Below are 5,735 nucleotides of genomic sequence, written 5' to 3'. Positions count from 1 at the left end.
TCTCATTTTTTTGCACAGATTGCAAAGTTTCAAAGTATTATAACTTATTGTTCTAGCAAAGGGATTGCACAATTGTATTTTTTTTTGAGCACACAGACTTATGGAGCATTGTTTTATTATCACTGTTCATCAGAAGTTTTAAAAAAAATTTTTTTTAAAGGAATGCTCACGTTCGTATTGATGTATTTTTAATAAATGTTAACTTGGCCCATTACGTGACTATTTGTGTTGGGGGGGCCCGACTTTTTTTCTTCTCCAAAGGGGGGGCCTGACAGAAATAGTTTGAGAACCACTGCTCTACTGTGACATACAGAAAACACACACACACACACACACACACACACACACACACACACACACACACACACACACACACACACACACACACACACACAGGAGGCACATTGGGGGCATACACTTTTCCTCCCTATAGCGACGTCAATCACACACAGGTGTTAAAATAAACGTCTGAATAATAATATAATTATTAATTCTATATTTGTCTTTGGAAAAGGGTAAGATATATTTATTTAAAACAACAAGTCCTCTTAAGAAGTCATTAAAACGTGAAAGTCACAACATTAAATATTAGAAATATTCGACAGTGTTAGTTGAAGTATCTGTGTTTACCTATTTTGTGTAAATGTGAAACTATAAACTCTGTATATTTCAAGGAATATGCACTTTAAATTCAGTAATATACGCACAGTACTTTTTTCATGACGTCTAAAGCACATGCAGAAAGGCACATTTAAACACCAGATATGTTTGAATTATTTAATTAAAAGGATTGATGCATTAATGTATTTATCACTTTGATGTTTTACTTGGTAAAGGTGAGGTTTATTTCAATTACATTATCAAGGTTCAAGGTTCTTTATTTGTCATACGAACATAACTACAGAGTAGTTATGTCGATGAAAATCTTAGGTCAAAGGCTTCTCCAACAGTGCAACACAATAATACAGAAACACAGATTATACACTTCTGTTAAGGTTAACAGTTGAATGAATAACTGTGAAACTTTAAATCATTCCATCATAGTTTAACTCACAATATTTTTGTTATTTCTATTAATAGCTACTGTTAATACATTGTTCATTTAATTACATTACATTAATACATTTCTTTATTTTACTTGTATTCTTATTATGTGTACTATCTGTGTCTCTTTATCTTTTGTTGCTGTTATGACGCATGAATTGGTCCATTTTATCTAATCTTAAATGCCAATACTTTTCTACTTTTACTTGAGAAACATTTTGATTGCAAGCCTTTATTTATAACAGAGTATTTCTACACTCTGGTACTTCCTACTGTTTCTTTAAGTACACGATCTGAATACTTCTTCCACCTCTCCTGCTGAATACTGTTTGTATTATGCTACACCTACATTGCAACGCAGCAGCTCCCTCTGCACGCTGCCCTTTCTCGTGAACGCGCATGGACGTTCTGCGCGCTCCCGAGCTGGGCTGTTTGTTTGTGTTGAGAGATTTGGAAATGGCGGAGATCAGAAACCAAAGCGATAACTTGGGTTTAAAAGCGCGAGTGCACCGTCATTGACACGCAGATACCACTCACACGTGATTCTCTGACTTACTTACGGGTTTACCGATGGGATATGCGTCGGACGAGGAGGAGAAAAAAGGATATTTTCCAAGGTTTTGGATTTAGCGAGCTGTTAGCTGGCTAAGCTAACCGTTAGCTAACTCCAAATCGTGTGTGATTTTTAACTACGCAGGGTTGTCAACAACGTTACATTGCTAACTTTGTACCTCCGGTTTCCAAAGCTAGTTGGGATTCACAACATGATTTCCACAGTAAAATAATGCATGCAAGTGGAGACATAACAAGTCAAAACATCTGTAAGTGAAGCCTGGTTTAGCTAAAGTTAGCTAACTGCATGGGAATTAATCATCCAGCGTGACAACTCACAACAGGAGAAAAGGATCTGTATTTACAAGGAGGAGACAAAGGTAAGCTCACCTTACTGATGATAAGAATGTGGATTTCCTGACCTGTCAAGTGCCATCACAACATTCCTCTGTTTGCATCACACACATTTATGTATTACTACAAGAAGCAATATTGAATCCACTGCACAGTATTTAATTTGACATTCTGTTCTGGTTTATCCAATTACATTTTACATGTTTACGGTCTACTGCATTTGAATTCTCGGCAACATTTAGCTTTTTGTATTTTATTTGTATTATATTTTATTTATTGTTATATTTTTGTATACATATTTATGTTGCATTGTTGAAGGAGCCTGGCACTTAAGCTTTCCATTGCCATAACTACTCTATAGCTACTGTGCATTATGACAATAAAGCCGTTGAATTGAAGCACGGCCTTTTTAAATGCATGAAAACATGTCATATCCTCAATTTAACTGCCTGCTGCAGAGGAGCATACATGCTAAAGGCCTCCATAACATGCCTGACTCTTTGTTTATGTTTCCTGCTACATTTCCACGACACCATCTTCTATTAACGTGTGCAGAGCGAGCTGGGACATTTTGCTCCTTCGCCACCACCTGCATAGAAAACACACCAGGCTGTTGCTTATGTAAGACAGTGGTGTGAACGGCCGCTAGGGGCGCTGTAGTTTATTATGATTTACCCGCCACTTGCGCCCTGGACGCAACACAACTTAAAGGACACATTGACCTCTTTGTAAAAGGTGCAACAACAAAAAAAAGCCACTGGTTATTTCTCATATACACACCTCATGTACAGTGTTGAAAACATGCAGTGATTTAGATGCAATACCATGCCGTTGGAGAACTTGTTAGGTTTGGATTAATGGATAAAATGCACCTTAATCGACCTACTTTTCTATTGCAAGTATTTTAGTCCTGAGGCTTTTTTACATGTTGAACCCTTAATGTAAAATGTTGAATTCAGTTATTGGTTTCAACTAGAGCTGCAATTTACCAATTATTTTCATTCTTTATTATTCTACAGATTATTTTATACGTCAAAAACATAATCTTTTGGTCTATTCAATGTATTAAGAAAGTGATAAATGTCCGTCCTAGTATCAAAAATATCCACGGTCATGTCTTTAAATGTATTTTTCTATCAATCCAAATACAAAATAAATTCAGTTCAATCATAAACAAAAGAGATAAGCTGCAAAAATCCACATTTGAGAACCTAAGAACAGCATTTTTCGCCATTTTGCATGACACATTATCTAACCAATACCACCTTGTTAGGAGCTGCGTGATAAACAATGATTTGCACTCAAGTCAATGTAGACCTAGCTCACATTGAAAACTAAACATTTTGAGTTATTGAACTGTAAAAGATGGTTTATGCACCAATTAATGAAATAATGCTCATTAAGTCTGAATGCTTCATATGATTGTATGGTGTTGAGTAAAAAGCCTTGAATTATTAAATAATGATGACTTTCTCAGAAAAGTAGTAATAATTTGGTTATGAAGATCATTTATGCATTAGTATTACTTCCAAATGTTTGCCTCTGAAGGCCTGAAGGGTAACACAGAAATATTTTCAGACTGTTGTGTGATTGGTGGACATGTGTGAGAGGATTTCTGTCTTTAACATTTTTACAATCTCTGATGATCCGGCTGCAACAACATCAATGTGTTTCAACAATGGAGTAAAATATGGCTCATTTCACAATGTTAACGTTTCTTTGAAGCTTTTTCCTCAGCTGTATTTAGACTTGTGCTGTAAGTAAGTGCAAAACAACTGCAACAACAACTCAAAGCTATTTGACCTTATGTGGAGTTAAGTCGGGTCAGTTTTATTTATACAACCGGGCAACTCTTCACATGGATTTTTCTTTTTGAAATGATGTAAGTTTGGATAATGTCCAGACACACACCACTGCTATTGAACTGTATTTGATCAGGGCAAATTAGCATACCCTTTTAAAATGGAAATACGGTTCAAGTGATCATAACAAGAATCCTGTTTATCAGTTCATATGCAAACTTGTCCATTACTCTTTGCCAGATTACGCTGGATGATAGCAGGTGGTTTGTTTGTGTAGTAGAGAGACCTTGTCGTGTTGTAGGTCAAATCAGTCTAGCTGATGTAATCCAGATAAGAGCCAGGATATGGAGTTCAATGTAACTAAAAAAACACCATAATAACAAAGTCGTATTTGTTTTATTTCTTCTTCTATCTTCAAATAAAAGACCCAGTGCCCTTTGTTTTGTCTTGCAGCACCTCAGACACATCAAACAATGCATGAAAACAAATATAAATGATAAATGCACTTTCAAATTCAACTGCAATGTGAAGAATAGATGAAGTCCCTGAACTAGATCTTGTCACGGCATGGGGACGTGCTCAAGCGCTGCAGCTACCTTCATCTCTCGTAAGAAAGACTGTGCATACTGATGAGGATGTGAGCGTAGAAGAAGTTGTTGCTTGATGGTTTGGAAAGCATTGTAAGGAGTATATGTCTTAGTGTTATACGCAATGGCATTTCCTATATTGGCTCTAGACAAGCTTTACCTAAGGATGAGCAACGTTTGAGGGAAATTGTTGGGAGTGGGAGCCCTCCTTCTTCGAGCTGAGCTGTGTGTCTTTATGGAGAATGAGCAGCCATTTTAGCACACACACTGCTGCAGCCTGCCTGTCACTGCATTCTTCTGCTGGAGCTGGAGGAGCTTTCCACGCTGTGTGTTTGTAAACCTCCCCCAGGACACCTGCAACCAACCTGTGAAAATGTCACCCTGATGCTTTTAGTAAAGGCTAGAATACCCAGAAAATATGGATGACTTTTGTCAATGATGGCAGATGGATCAGTGAAGCTTACTGGCCATTATTTTTGGAAACTTCTTGGAGTAATAGTACGTGAATTTTACAGCGTTTACGACTAGAATCAGTGTCTCAAAATCAGCATCTCGCTCTTGGTCAACTCCACAACATTTTGGTAGCTTCCGTCCTCGTTTTTCTACACTAAAGGAGGTAGGGCTGCTCGATTATGGGGAAAAATCATAATCTCGATTGTTTGGGTCAGTAATTGTAATTGGGATTATTAAATGCGATTGTTCATTGACTTTGAAAAAAAATCCATTTATTGGAGAATATCTTAACAGTTGATTACCCTGAACTTAAAGTATAATTCAACGAAAAAAAAAAAAAAAAAAGTAATGATAAAAATTTATCGTTTTATTTCGATTACGTTGTTTTCGTAATTGTTGCAAGCTGTAATCGCGATTTAAAATACGATTTATTGAGCAGCCCTAAAATGAGGCCATGTCTTGAGTTGTATAATGCCATGGCCTTGTCCCTACTTGGATGGCTTTATAGAAAGTTGTTTATCCTATTCTCAAGCACGAAGCCAAACTGAAGCTGCTGACAGTTTCGTTTTAAGATCCAATTTAAGACCCCTGTCAACATTGAGATGCAGCGAGGGGAGTCAACTATGTTGTCTTGTTTGGGAAACTGAATCGTTAACATTGATAATGGATACAAAAAATTAGGGATGTCCCGATCACCTTTTTTTGCTCCCGATCCGATTCCGATCATTTGATTTTGACAATTTGCCGATACCGATTTTTCCCGATCCGATCTTTATGCAATGCATTAAGAGAAAAAAAAGAAAAAAAGCATTCAAGTTGTCCCTTAAGGTTATTTTTTTATTTAAATTAGATATTCTATCCAACATGGATATAGCTTCTTTTTTTCACAGCAGCATTGGATCAGTTCAGTTGTGCAGCATTGGATCAAAACAAAATAAAGCTT

Source organism: Notothenia coriiceps, unplaced genomic scaffold (genome assembly GCF_000735185.1).
Source record: "Notothenia coriiceps isolate Sejong01 unplaced genomic scaffold, NC01 NC01_scaffold00019351, whole genome shotgun sequence".
Taxonomy (NCBI): Eukaryota; Metazoa; Chordata; class Actinopteri; order Perciformes; family Nototheniidae; genus Notothenia; species Notothenia coriiceps.
Note: the sequence above shows the minus strand (reverse complement) of the source record.